Consider the following 13,819-nt stretch of genomic DNA (forward strand, 5'->3'; position numbering starts at 1 on the left):
AACTGCGCATGTGCCTATCTCTTCCCAAAGATTACCGAAGAGAAGAAGATGGCGCCCGTGAACTCTGATGCCCTGAATCTGAAACTAGAGGTAAGTAAAGAGTTAGGGGCATTTACCCAGGGTAACACCTAGGTAACACAGAGGGGGGTCTATGTAGGGTAGGGGATTTTAATAAAAAGGGTTTGGTTCTCCTTTAAATCTCCTACCTTAATCATAATTCTATATGCTAGGATACAAAAGGCAAACAATAGCCAAGGTTTTCATGGTCAAAAAACACTCTAAATAATTTCCAAAGCAAGGAGCAGTTTTGTCAGGGTCTTCATTTTATCATCAATATTATTCCACCAGACATATTTCTATGACACAGATTTTCCTATCTAACGTTTTAAAAAACATAACTGGTCTATATAATCAAAAAAAGGGAACTGTAATCAAATTTGCACCTCTTAACCCATAGTATTCAATATGCTAGCAGTATTTTCTGCTCACCTACTTTAAGGGAAACATTGATTGGTTTCTAAGTTAGATTACCTGGTGCAAACTTTGGTACATTATCCCTTAGGTTCTCCAGCCTAGCGTGGACAAAACAAATAATTCTGTGAAAAATGAATAACAGAAACTGTTAAAATTGCAGTGGCTCAGTGGAAACAACAGATTATAGTGAAAACCTTTGAGGCAATTAAGTAAAATAACTAAATTTGTAGATTTTAAATAACCTAGAGAAACTTTTGCAGGAGTTTATTTTTAAATCCTCTGTATGAAACATCAGCCTTAGGGTAACATGAGTCGAAATTTCAAGAACTGTGGCCATTGGGAAATGTAATCCTTATAAAGTACAGAAATACAGGCTTAACTGTGCGCATTCAACTCACAAGAATAGTTATTGCTAGTGGGTGCTATTATTACTAAGCCCCCTTCAGGGGCAGAACTAACAGGGGTGTGATCACACACTTCTGGGGTGGGGGGCTCAGCTGCTCTGTCTGGACCTGGGCCCAGGCAATCATAGTTCTGTTACTGCAGCCCTTTGTCCTTTCTTAGAACATTTAAGGACAAAACTGTCAATCACCTTTCAAATATATGCCTATAAATTGTGCTTGCTGATGTAATTTGTGTGCTGAAACTTGTTCCATGACTCTCATCCTGTAGACTTGCTGGTGGTTCTCTGGCACTCATCGGCAAGCAGGACGCTCTGCATTTGAACATCAGGTCTGAAAGACCCATGGGAGCTAACCCATAGTGAGGGGTTAAGTTCCTATTTATTGGTGACAGGGCTGATGGTCTGCTAAATAACAACTGATGAGTTTGCTGCTTACATACTGAGGCCGTTTCCCCCTATTAGATCAGGAATGTCCAACTGGAGGCCAGATGCCACTGCAGTAAGCCCCAACTCACATCTTTTATGATGTCATCAATTAATGTTTTCCAACCCTTGAACATGTGGAATTATGAATATACAGTCCTCTGCCCTGTAGACATACGATAGAACGGATATCTAAACAACTCCAAACTGTAAGCATTTCCTATAAATGTGGAATTCCCCTCTGATAAACAGTCTATAGTGAAAACAATAATGCTGTTAGCCCTGCTATTAATAGGCACTGTGGACAGTCTACAGCAATACCAGTGTGTTTACTTCCTGGGCACCGGATGTCTTGTCTTGCTGTTGAAACCACAAATATTCATTGGGGATAATTTAATGCTCCAAGCATTGTAAACTCCACGTTAGCATTAGAGCAATTCTGTGGGTATTCAGAACCTCATCAGGAAGTCTATTATGTCATTATCACATTTGTGGCTTTGTATTAACATTGCTGCCATTTTCTTTGCAGCGAAAAGAATACTTGAAATGAGAGCACCAATTTCAAGTCTAAGTAGTCAAAGGCTTACTATTTTTTCAGAAATGTGTATAAAGTGTAGGCATACAAAACATAGGCCCCTATAAGATTATCACGCACTGGCTGATAATCTTCAGTATCTGACTGATCAGCCCGTGGGCACTTAGCATACAAGTGGCTAGTTTTTTTTACATTATTTATTTGTCCCAAATGAGTGCAATAACAGAGTGAAGCTGCTATCTCCTTTCTCTTATTTACCTGTCAATCAGTGGCGTAACGAGGAGGTATAAAATATAATGATCAAGATCATCACATAGAAGGCAACACTCTCAAAAATAAATGTGAGGTGCCAATCCTACGGAGGCTGCCCATTAAGGTCTCCAATATCGACAATTCTAAAGAATAAAAAATTGATTGTACACGTAAAAAATTTAAAATTTATTGTGCAAAAATTACATAATAAGCCTAAACGTGTTTCGACCGTTCAGCAGTCGTCATCAGGGGCAAAAAGTATTTTCAAAGGCCTGCCTTTTTACATACTGTTTGCCCCTGATGGCAACTACTGAATGGTCTAAAAACATTGGGCTTATTATGTAATTTTTGTACAGTAAAGTTTTGATTTTTTTTCATACAGATCAGTTTTAGGCCAACAAGTGCGCCATTGAATCTCTACCATTAGCCAATGAGAAGTTTTAGAGAATAAAGTAGAACAAGAGCTTTTTTCAGCATTAAACATAAGTATAAATTAAAAGCTGCAATAAACCTCATCATACCCTATTTTGTTTTTATAGGCCAGCTGGACCTAAAAGAAAGCAGTTAAACCAGAGAGTGAGTAGGGTGGATTAAGGACATGGTCAAGATGTGAGATCCGAATTCAGACAATTGGAATTCAATTTTTATTCACAACTGATGCCATTTTTATTTTTTGTAAATTAGAATTTGGATTTGGTTGAACTGAGAAATAATGGATTTGTTGAAAGGTATGCCAAAAGACGGTAACGTGTGGGGGCGGAATTCTGGTTTTTGTTTTGCACTGTACAAGATACTCATCAACCTACAGTATGTAAATACCTAGACAGCCTGCAGCAGGGAAGTTAAATTCTTGCCGCAAGAGATTCATATGGTGTTTTAACAGGTTTAGTGGGAATAATTTTCTTTTGCTCTGCTAACTTAATTAGTTATCAGGAAAACAGCATTTATTTCATAATTAGATGTGACATAGTCATTCTAACTTCTCGCAGTGCAATAACGGTCTTTCCCGTTTATTTTGTTTTCATATTTTAGAGAAAAGCTCTGCAATATAAAGACTTTAAAAATTGTATTCAGACATACATAGAAACATATTTATATAATATTTATGTATGACAATTATTTAAAATATTTTGTAATTGCAATAACCATGTCCCATGTTCCCAATTTATATAATTTCCTCTTAGCTTATTATCTTAAAATGTAATTTTGTGTACATATATTAATATATTCTTGTCCAGTCTTTTTTACTGATGTAGCCAGGGTTTTATATGTACTTCAGTGACAAGACACTATAAAGTTTCAATTATGGTGGCTTTGGAGGTTATCTAAAAAAAGAAAAAGAAGGAGAAGGGGTGATCTGAGTAAATGACTATACTTAAAGGAAGCATATTGCAATAAATACATTTAACAGTTTGACACATAATAGGTTAAATTACTCTTGGAGCATGTTGTATATAACTTCTGCTTTTTCGTCTACAGATAAGTATTCTGAAGCATCTTATGGTAAGATCCAATCTTTTATTATGAGTTATAAGTAAACTGATTGGGCAGCTTTGTGCACATAACCCTATTTATTATGCTTCCACTCTTTGTAGACCTAAATTAGGTAGTACCGGGGCCTTAAGGCCAAAAGACTAAATTGGTCTATAATTTAATTGGTCTATATACTCTATAACCATGTTAGCAGCCCAGTTCTGCTTCCCAACAAGGCCCGGATTTTAGGGGTGGCATGCCAACCAGTCATATTCTAAGGAGCACTGTGGTTGCATACTTCTGTACACATAATCCTCGGTGCTCTGGTGCATGCAATCGGGTGGCCACTAGGACCATACGGCCTTGGGGAGTCCGAGGCCAAAATCCAAAGAATATTGGGGAAAAAACACCTTTTGCAAGGGTGTTGGGATCGGGGTAAAACCTCTTGGGTTGATAAAGAGGTATACTGTAAGTAGATAGAAAGTGTTAAAAATTAGTGAGGACAAGGGTGTTTGGGGTGATAAGCAACGGGATCGGCATAAAACCTTGGATAAGAGCCTATAAAACTGTAGTTATACTGTTGACCTCCTCATAATCCCAAGCAATAGCATTTGGAACTCCAAATTGCAATCCCAGCCTCCGACAAAGACAACGGTGGAAGAACTACAGAACCAATTGAAGAGTGCTATACTTAATAAGCCAAATACATTATTCCATTCCATTATTCAATTATCCTACCTGCCAACATCTTCAGATCTAAAATCAGGACATTTCTTGTATTACCCCATATCAAGTCAAACCGTGCTACAGTATGTCCTGCTTATTTTTGTCCTTTTGGCAAACTAGTGAAATGGGGTAGAAACAAAAGAATATTCAGAAGCGAATTCAGTCTTGTATTGGACTAATTAGTAATTAGAATGGGACCTGTTATCCAAAATGCTTGGGCCCTGGTATTTTCCAGACAAGGGATCTTTCTGTAATTTGGATCTTCATACCTTAAGTCTACTAGAAAATCATGTAATCATGTAAACATTAAATAAACCCAACAGGCTGGTTTTGCTTCCAGTAAGGATTATAAAGAAATTATATCTAAGTTTGCAAGTACAGGGTATGGTTTTATTTTTACAGAGAAAAAGGAAATAATTTTTTAAAATTTGTATTATTTGTATAAAATTTTGTCTATGGGAGACAGCCTTTCATTAATTAAGAACTTTCTGAATAACAGGTTTCCGAATAACAGATCCCATACCCATACTTTCTAACATTTGAAAAACATCTGATATTTTTGCCACATTCCCTAATTACCATGTCCATTTCACAAAATGTGGCTGCTTATGAAAGTTTCAACACATTTCCGAGAGTTTTAGGACCATGTTTTATGTTAAGACTTACTAATTTACAATTGTATCTTTGCTTATCTTAAATTGTTACAAATGTATCAAAGTTCAGCTGCTCAGTGTTCTGGGTTCTCTACCAACAAGGCTCTTATTTTAATTACGTTTTTGAAACATTCTTTTTCTGGCATCAGTGCAGGAGATCAAAGATAAACCTTTTTTAGCTAGAAAACCGGGACTGCGAGCTGAGTTGTCAAATTCGGGACTGTCTCGCAGAACACGGGACAGTTGGGAGGTATGCATACCTGTCCTAAATGGGTTCTAACCCTGCACTAGCCCAAGCACAACACAATTTTGTCTCTGACTGACAAACATTTGAAGGAACATGTGACACTTACAGAAAAGTAGTCACACATTTACATGTGCAAAGATCACATTTACATGTGATGCATAAGTGATACATATGCATATTATTTAGAGCTGCTCAATATGCATTTGAATATGCAACATGAATAATTTTACCTTCCAGTTTATGGAAACAACATTTTAAATGCATTATACAGATAAATATATCCTTACTCCATATGGAAATGTAACGTAGCTCCAAGGGACACAACTTTTAAAGGAAAACTACAGCTGAACAAAGAAATAGAAAAAAAAACATATGGAGCCCTACTTCAGACAACTTTGAAGGCCTGGGCCATTTCTGTTATAGGGCTGTTGAAACACTCTTGCTTGTTAAGGAAGTTCAGTTTATAAAATACAGTATTACAAGCTAAATTGCAAATTGCAGATAGAGTGTAAATCTCTTTGTTCGTACTAATAAAAAGGGGAAATCCACAGTCTACAGTACAGGTATCAGTGATCTGCCTTTATTTTACTCCACGAACAGTAATAAGGAAGGAGTGCCTCTATATTTACATAAAGAAAAATTCCGGTTCACTACAATGTTAAAACAGGTTTTGTTTTTCATGCAGTAAGCTGTTCTTCCTTTAACAGAACCTGCATTACAGCAACTATTTATTTATATTTCTACTAACAGAAATACTTTGGTGCATCTAATGATAATTTTCCATGCATTCCTTTTAAAGAGTGTGTGAACTGCCATATACAAGCTACAACAGTAATGGCAGGCATAGCAGGTAATATCAGGCCTGCAGACTGGTTAACCCTGCCTTATATAAATAATTGGGCCCATACAAGCAAGCCACAGTCTAACACTCCCCAATACTGTACATATATAGCAGGAACAACTGAAGGGCTCCAAGTTGGGCAGCCCTGTCTTTAAAAGAGTAACACCCTGCAAGCTTTTCCCTCGCTCCCTTATTACTAATGAAAAAATAACAATTGCATATAACATATTAAGGCAATTACTTATTGTAAACATTAACACAAGTATGGGATCTGTTACCTGGAAACAGATATCCAAAGAGCTCAGGAATATGCGAAGGGCATCTGCCACAGTGTTCATTTAAAGGAAATCATTAAATCTTTTTGTAATGTTTCCTTTTTCTGTGTAATAATAAAACAGCACCTGGTGCTTGATGGTAACTAAGCTGCATGAATCCATGTTTGGGTTTATTTAAAGGAGAAGGAAAGGCTAAAATTAAGTAAGCTTTATCAGAAAGGTCTATATAAATACATCAGTAAACCCTCAAAGTAATGCTGCTCTGAGTTCTCTGTCAAAAGAAACACAACATTTCTTTCCTTCTATCATATACACATGGACTTCTGTATCAGACTTGATGTTTTCAGCATAACCTCCAGGGCACAGGCTTGAGCATGCTCAGTTTGCTCCTCTGTCCCACTCCCTTCCCCCCCCCTTCCTACCCTCCCTGCTGTAATATGAGCCCAGAGCTACGAGTGAGCAGGGAGAGACTCAGGCAGGAAGTGATGTCACACCAAACTAATATGGCAGCTGCTATCCTAAACAAACAGAGAGAGCTTCTAGAGCTGTTGTAAAACGCACCGGAAGATCTAATCCATTGCTTACCTCCCGGTGCGCCTCTCTACCTGCTTGAGTGCGCAGGCGCGCACGTCTGGCGTAGCACTTTTAAAGAGGTTCCGCCTAAATGTCCGGAAGGGGTTTTTTACAGTGAGAGCTGTGAAGATGTGGAATTCTCTCCCTGAATCAGTTGTACAGGCTGATACATTAGATAGCTTTAAGAAGGGGTTGGATAGCTTTTTAGCAAGTGAGGGAATACAGGGTTATGGGAAATAGCTCATAGTACAAGTTGATCCAGGGACTAGTCCCATTGCCATTTTGGAGTCAGGAAGGAATTTTTTCCCCCTCTGAGGCAAATTGGAGAGGCTTCAGATGGGTTTTTTGCCTTCCTCTGGTTCAACTGGCAGTTAGGCAGATTTTAAAAAAAAAAAGGTTGAACTTGATGGACGTGTGTCTTTTTTCAACCTTACTTACTATGCTACTATTTTACTATATATTTTGACGCTGGTGTCATGACGTCACTATTCGGCGCCAGTTTTGAATCTTTTGGCACCAAATACTTTTTAAAAGCTGGATTCACCCTTTTGTCAGTGCCCAAGCTAGACTTCAGTTTACTGTTCCTGCTAAAGCTTATTTTTAATTTTGGTTTTTGACTCCTGCCTGACCCTTGACTACGATTCCTGCTGCCTGCCTTGAACCCTTCGCCTGATTCTTGACCACGTCTTCTCTAAATCCTTGCCGGTACTTTGCTTATGGACCTGTTTCTAGCTACGCACCTTGGTTGCCGCAGCAGAAAGCCCGGGGCCCCAAAAGATCATCGGTGAACACCGGAATCCACAGGGTTCACCTGTGCATTCGAGTGTACCCGTCACTGCGCAAGGTTCCTGATAACGTGAGTGTTACAGCTGTTTACTCAGGTATGGTAAAGCATTCTGCAGAATAAATAAAGTGTTATAGCTGCACTATTGTGGTTATTCTATTGCCAATAAACTGCCTCGGTAGCTTTCATCTCCTGTAAGATATGGTGATCCAAATTAATCTTCTGAAAATTTGTGTTGGAACTGTTTCAACTCATTGGTTTTTTTCTATATACTTAAATAATGTATATTTTATATACTTTTCTACAGAATGGGGAACATTGCCAACTTGGACCGCATTTACTTCCCCTTAAACAGAAATTGTAACATCACTACATTGTCTTTTTGTAGCTACCACATGAACATTACAGTAAGTAGACAAAACTGAAAAAAGGCAACTCCATCAGGTTCAAACCTATACAGAGCCCACTGTTTGTACTTGGGTCTGTGTATCCATTGCGGTCCTGTAAACACACTTCTGACTAAAAAGAGTCTACATGTATCTGTATAACCTTGATATGAGCTAATAGGAGGGCTGATAAGAAATATGATTTTTTGTAAGGATGCAACCCAGTATAATGTGTATCAAAGCTGTAACATATATACACTGTATGACATTGATGCAGTCAATAACTGGTGTTAGGGGCATATTTATTGAGTCCCAGCACAAACCAACCCTCTATTAACAAGTACTGACAACATATCCAATCCTGTCTCCACATCTAGATTTGACAGAACTGAGCTTTGGCATAATTATTTCTGACAGAATCAATATAGATTAGTAGAAGGCAAGACAAGCAGATGAGCCCAATGTTTCCCAGGCTGCAGGGCAAATTCAAAGACAGAAAAAATATGAATATGAAAACAATTAGGCACATTTGTGTTGTACACTGTATTATAAAAAACTTTTATTTTATCATTTTCATTTTAGAGTAGGCATGGTTGATATCATACATTGTAAGCTCTATGGGGCAGCGAACTAGTTTATTCTGTGTCTCTTAACATATGCTTACATTTATTCATTCTTAGGAAATGAAACTTGAATGCTAGGTTACCCTTTGGACCTTGCCACTGAATTACTGGTGAGCAGCTGATTCGACATTATGTAAAACAACAGCAGATCCACTATCCTCGCACGTCACTCTGTATGATCTGAGTCATGGTATTTTTACCTTCATTTTCTTTAGCACGCACTGTTCATTTGCCATTTATTGGATTTAAGGCATCATATTAATAAACATCAATGTTTCAGTTCATAGACTAGAACCTTTGTCAAGATGTATTGCCATACATCTTGACAAAGGTTCTAGTCCATGAACAAAAACGTTGTTGTCAGGTCCCTAGTGTCCGAATTAGCTGATTTGCAGTAAAAAGTTTCTTTAACCCAACAGTTGCCGTGAGTGATTGCATTCTCTATTGGATATATCATGTTTTTGGTTAGCACCCGGCTATCAGTACAGAGGAGAGCTAAGTGCTGGTTCCCTGCATTGATTATAAGAGGTTAATGTATAATTATTTTTTTTCTTTAGTATATTAAAATGTTATAACATAGGTTTTGAACCTTTTATGCTCATTTTAGCACTACTCCCAGCCCACAAGAGAAAGAGCAACTAACTTTTGGTTTCAGAAAGGAACAAAAACAGAAGAGAAAACAACAAGGGTATATAACAGACGGGATGTTTACAGGACTGTATGAGACTGTATGACTGGGCTTAGACTAATTCCAGATGTGCCAATTATATGCTGCATTTTAAAAAATTCCACATCAATTTTGGTACCAGCATTTTACACCCAACTACACATTCATTACACAGTTTAAGAAATACGCCTAGTATTGCAAAGCATAGTGTGCCATTAGATATTAAATAACGGGAAATATGGCAAATTCTGAACCCACATTTACACATCTTTGATAAATATGCCCTAATTATGTTTGCTGGTTAACAAGGGGAGTATGCAGAGTTTTTTCCTAAATCCTAATCTTGCTTAAGAACCACACGTCTTCATTTGGACCACATTAATTCTGGATTTGGCATATCCCATAATATAATGCAGTTTATTTGCACTACCAACAATGCCAACAAAAGTGTTACCTTATATAGAATCTTGCATAGTTCTTGCAGATCATGGTGCCTGTACAGAACCCAAACACCAGAAAAAGAAAGTAGTTCATACTTTCCAATGCTCCTCTTTGTGTGGGGCAGTCCCATATCTCAGCCCGGAAAAGAAACAGGGCTTCATTGGGAAGTGGCTGGAGTGTGAGCAGATAGGGAATGTAAGGATATTACTGGGAGTTGGAGTGGAACTGGGGCATGGTCTAAAGCAGAGATCCCCAACCAGTAGCTTGCAAGCAACATGTTGCTCACCAACCCCTTGGATGTTGCTCCCAGTGGCCTCAAAGCAGCTGCTTGTTTTTAAATTCCTGGCTTGGAATTGCATAAAAACCAAGAGTACTGCCAAACAGAGTCTCCTGTAGGCTTCCAGTCCACATAAGGACTACCAAATAGCCAATCACAGCCCTTATTTGGCTCACCACGAAGTTTGCATGCCTGTGTTGCTCTCCAACTCTTTTTTATTTTTGAATGTGGCTCACGGGTAACAAAGGTTGGGGACCCCTGGTTTAAAGTGTCCCTCATTTGATGATGGGGCATATGGTAAACTAATTCCCTTTTCAAATCAGTTTTATGTTTCAAATCTGTACAAATGTGAAAACGTCTATTAACATTTTATGCCAAAATAACATAATCATAATCCACGGTGAATAAAATGCTGAAGACAATGAAATAAATAGAATGGTTATAGTTATTTATAATTATAATTTGAAACCAGAGATGTGTAGGAAGGCTGATGACCAATCCACTCATCTAACATTCTTTACAGGGGACAAGCCACATGGAACATTATAACTAGAGATGCAACAAACGCATCATTTTTATTGGCCAAATGATTAACTGAATATGAATTGAAAGTTCCATATTTAAATGAGAGAAATAAAAACTGTAAAAAAAAAAAAATCACATCTAGTTGTTTAGAACTTAAAAATGGCATGACTTTGAGGTTTGGATTTGGTTTGGTTGAACATGTCAAATGTGGACAAATCTTGAAACAAATCCTGGATTCAGTGCATCTTTAAAGGAGAACTAAACCCTAAAAAGGAATATGGCTAAAAATGCAATATTTTATATACTGAACTTATTGCACCAGCCTAAAATTTCAGCTTCTCAGTAGTAGCAATGATCCAGGACTTCAGACTTGTCACAGGGGGTCACCATCTTGGAAAGTGTCTGCGATACTCACATGCTCAGTGGGCTCTGAGCAGTTGTTGAGAAGCTAAGCTTAGGGGTCGTTGCAAATGATCAAGCAGAAAATGAGGTTTGTCTGTAATATAAGCGGATGCTACAAGGCTAATTATTGAATTCTGATACTAGTTGCACTGGTTTCTGTGCTGCCATGTAGTAATTATCTGTATTAATTACTAATCAGACTTATATTGTGACATTTCTATTCTATGTGTACTGTATATTGTGAGTGGGTCCCTAAGCCCAGTAAGTGACAGCAGCACAGAGAATGTGCAGTGAATCAGCAGAAAAGAAGATGGGGAGCTACTGGGGCATCTTTGGAGACACAGATCTTTACTGCTAAATGGTTGTGGTTGCCTTGGGCTGGTACAGAAGCATAAAACATAATGTATAACCTTTCTAGCTACTTCTTTAGTTGTGGTTATGTTATGTGAGTGCATTGTTACTTCCATATTAGTGACTCAAGGGCAGCTGCAAGCAACTGTTAATCAAAGTGAAAGATCTGTCAGTGTGTGATCTGTCACTGGCATGCAACTTGTGGGTCACAGAGGAACCCGAGTGGATAGTCGTTTTCTTTGTTACTTTACCCTTTACACATGCATTTAGGCTGCAGATCTATATTTAGTGCCACAACAGCAGAATGTGGCAAATCTGTGGACAATGAAAACAAGGTTCTCACCCTGAAAAGAATACAAATAAAATGATATATCTATATGGAGCGATATACACATAAAGATTGCTCAGCAAAGGCAGAAATGTGCACAGAGTGGATACTGTAGGAACATAATCCCATCTAAACCTATTAAGCACATCCACAAGAAATAATAGGAGTAGATTTTAAGCAAACACATATGTTGCATGTAGAGTACAAGTAGGGATGTGAGCAGAGAAACTGGAGAGGAATGGAATAAATACACCAATTAATGGATTATTAAATCTGTACTAAGTGCATTTCTAGATTGCATAAGAACCAATGAGGCTGTGCAATGTAGTAATGCAGACACCAAGCAGGAACATCAGAGCCATTAAAAGTAACTCGTAAGCACCGACCTGCCAGCAGCATCGATCAATCCAATGGTTAAAAGTGTCGCTGCCAAAGATAAATGAAGAGCGATCCCAGGTCACACAGAGACCGGCAGAAGAAGCCACAGCAGATTCCTCCGTGGAACAGGGACGTGCATTCCACGGTGTGTTGACGAATAGAGGAGGAAAAAAAAACTTCCGCATTAGGCCACACCCACCGCACGCCTAATCCAATCAGAAGGAAACGTCAAATGTGAGGAAGAGCTTTTCAGCGACCGGCGGGTGTCGCTGTTTATTTATAACACCTGTAAGTGTCAGTCACCTGTATCACTTTGATTATTATATATTGTATGAAATGAGATCCCTAGAGTTTTAGTTGATATAATGAGCAGGCCAGGCGGGCAGAAAGAACTGCACTAGGGGCCGGTCAGTGTTGTGGTGGATGAAATGGGTTGGGCTATCTTCTAAAGGGGCGGAGTTAAAATGACGGGGGCGTGGTCATGTCCTCTAATTCTAACACAAACAACAGCTTGTTATTATAATTAAGGTTCTGAAATGTTGTATTTCAGTGTCAGTACAGGAGATCAAAGAGAAAGTCAGAACTTTTTAACAAAAATCCCGGACTGTGGGCTGATCTGTCAAAATCGCGACTGTCCCACAGTTGCATACCTCCCAACTGTCCCTTTTTCGGAGGGACAGTCCCTCTTTTGACAGCTCAACCCGCAGTCCCTCATTTGTAGTGGAAAGTCCCTCTTTTCTCTGCACTGAACAGCCAGAAAAAGAAACAAAGTTTCTCACTTAATTGGCTTTTAGCAGAGAGCCCAGAACAGCTAACAGGTGCAAATAAGATACTTTGTAACAATTTTGAGACACAAAAACACAGTTTAGATAAGGAGAAATATTTTCAAACTTTCATAACCTGCCAAATTTTGTAAAACGAACATGGTAATTAGGGGGTGTGGCCACAGAAAGGGGTGTGGTAAAAAAATTGCTGCGCTATGTGTGGAAAAAATTTTTTGTCCCTCTTTTTACTTCCAAAATGTTGGGAGGTATGCACAGTTGGGAGGTATGTAGTTGGACCCTACTCCCATCATTCCTAATGTCTAATATTTTCTGTCAATAACTGGGTTGAGGAAAAACCTTTTTCATACTTGAAACCAAAGCACCCTAAAGAAATATTGCAAATAAAGTTCATTTTATTATTAGCTTTTTGTTTATATTGTCTATTATCTTTCTATTCTATGCTAGTTTAAACACTGCCTGGTTAGGACCCAGCCTCTAGCAAAATACAGATTAAATGCTGAAATAAAAAAGTAGTCAAAGAAAAAAAAACACCAATGCAAAATATGAAAATTAAAAAGGAGAACTAAATGGATTTAATTTACAGGGGTTGTTTGCCTTTATATGAACTTTTAAGATGATGTATAGAGTGATATTCTGAGACAATTTGCACATTTTTTTTAAAAAAAATATTTGTGGGTTTTGAATTATTTAGCTTTTTATCCAGCAGGTCTCCAGTTTGCAATTCCAGTAGTCTAGTTGCTAAGGTCCAAACTACCTTAGCAACCATGCATTAATTTGGCTGAGAAATATACGTAATAAAAAGTAGCAATAACAATATATGTATAGCCTTACAGAGCATTGTTTGGGGGTCAGTGACCCCCATTTGAAAGCTGGAAAGAGCCAGAAATGTACACCTTTTTTTTGGGAGGAGCCCTCTGCTACTCAGATGCCGCCAGGTCTTAATGTGAGAGGACCGGGGGAGAGTTCAGGGCAGGCAAGGAAACCAAACGTTAATAGG

General features: G+C 38.3%; 1 protein-coding gene across 4 annotated transcripts in view; it reads right to left on the minus strand.

Moving 5' to 3' along the window:
• Positions 1-12,233, minus strand: part of marchf8.S (membrane associated ring-CH-type finger 8 S homeolog) — a 153,343-nt gene extending 141,110 nt beyond the window's left edge. The window contains exon 1 of one of the 4 annotated variants that reach the window (XM_018227543.2): positions 12,046-12,233. The gene's annotated coding sequence lies outside the window, so the exon portion shown is untranslated. The remainder of the gene's footprint in view (positions 1-12,045) is intronic. The other 3 variants (XM_018227545.2, XM_041571087.1, XM_041571088.1) reach the window with 3 other exon arrangements.
• Between the last annotated feature and the right edge of the window lie 1,586 nt (positions 12,234-13,819).

The sequence above is a fragment of the Xenopus laevis genome, chromosome 7S, assembly GCF_017654675.1.
Source record: "Xenopus laevis strain J_2021 chromosome 7S, Xenopus_laevis_v10.1, whole genome shotgun sequence".
Classification (NCBI taxonomy): domain Eukaryota; kingdom Metazoa; phylum Chordata; class Amphibia; order Anura; family Pipidae; genus Xenopus; species Xenopus laevis.